Here is a 1,304-nt window from a genome sequence, read left to right as displayed (position 1 = left end):
TTCTTTTATTTTCTGTGAGATGTGTTATTTCATGTTTAGCTCAGGGTCAATTATTACTCCTAGATTCCTAACTTTTATTGCTAACTCGGCGGTTTGAATAATTTTGATTGTGAATGTTGGTTGTGTGTGGTGTGTGTTTTTACGTTCAAGGTGTAAGAATTCAGTTTTGTCAATGTTTATTACCAGTTCCATCTGGTTTAGGAGTTGTTTGATTATTTCTAGATACATCTTGGCTAGTTTCATTGTTTCTTCGATGGTGTTTGGAATGGATAACAGTAATTGTATATCATCTGCGTAAATGTAGTGTATGATTCCCAGTCCTGCTAGTAAATGACATACTGGGAGGAGGTAAATGTTAAAGAGTGTTGCAGATAGGGCTGATCCCTGAGGGACACCAGTTAGCAGTGTGACTTTGTCTAAAAGTTCATTTTTGATTTGTACCTGGAAACATCTATTGTTTAAATATGCTACACTTTTAGCCAGACAGAGGATGACAATTTTTTTAGCCATGCCAATTTATATGGGTAAATCACTTTGAAAATTCCCTTCAAAATATTACACCTTGGTATTCCACTGGGAATAAAACTCTTTGGTATGGCAAATGTCCTTTTGAAAGTTGGTGGCATGTGATTACCTACTGAATAAATATTAGTGGTTACATTTTTTTTAAAATAATTACTACTATTTCTGCCACATGTTTGATGCTCTCAAATGCTGGTCAAGAGGGATTCACAGGGCCAGCCTAAGCACTAGTCAACCTAGACAGCTGCCAAGAATGGTACAATTTGGGGGACATCACTGCAAAAGAACTGGCAGTAGAACACATACTGCATTGGTCTAACCATCCCTCTGTGCAATGTGCCACCCAGGGATCCAAGAAAAGGAGGACAGATGGGGGACAAAAGGGGTGCCAGTTTATGTCCCCTGAAGGCATCTTACCCCGTCTGTATGACTTGCAAAAGTCTAAATGGGGAGAAAGCAAATCCCTAGTCACTCCTGCAATGAGAGGTCCCTATTTTAAAATGGCCCTCAGGCTAGCACCAATTTGTTGTGTGGTGGTATAACAGGTACTTTGCTGGCCTAAAGGCTGGCTGGCACCATTTTGAAATAGGGACACAGTGGGGCAGAAGCAAGTAGGGATCACTCCTGCTCCATTTGGACTCTGGCGACCCCCACAGTTGGGAATGATGACACTGGAGTGTGCGTGGGTGGTGGGCAAACCCATGGGGGCCTTGACTTTATTAGTTTGGCGATGTTGGGGTATTTTTGTGGGGATAGTTGGGCCAGTGTTAAGATGTTTAAGA

The sequence above is a fragment of the Rhinatrema bivittatum genome, unplaced genomic scaffold, assembly GCF_901001135.1.
Source record: "Rhinatrema bivittatum unplaced genomic scaffold, aRhiBiv1.1, whole genome shotgun sequence".
NCBI classification, from domain to species: Eukaryota; Metazoa; Chordata; class Amphibia; order Gymnophiona; family Rhinatrematidae; genus Rhinatrema; species Rhinatrema bivittatum.
Note: the sequence above shows the minus strand (reverse complement) of the source record.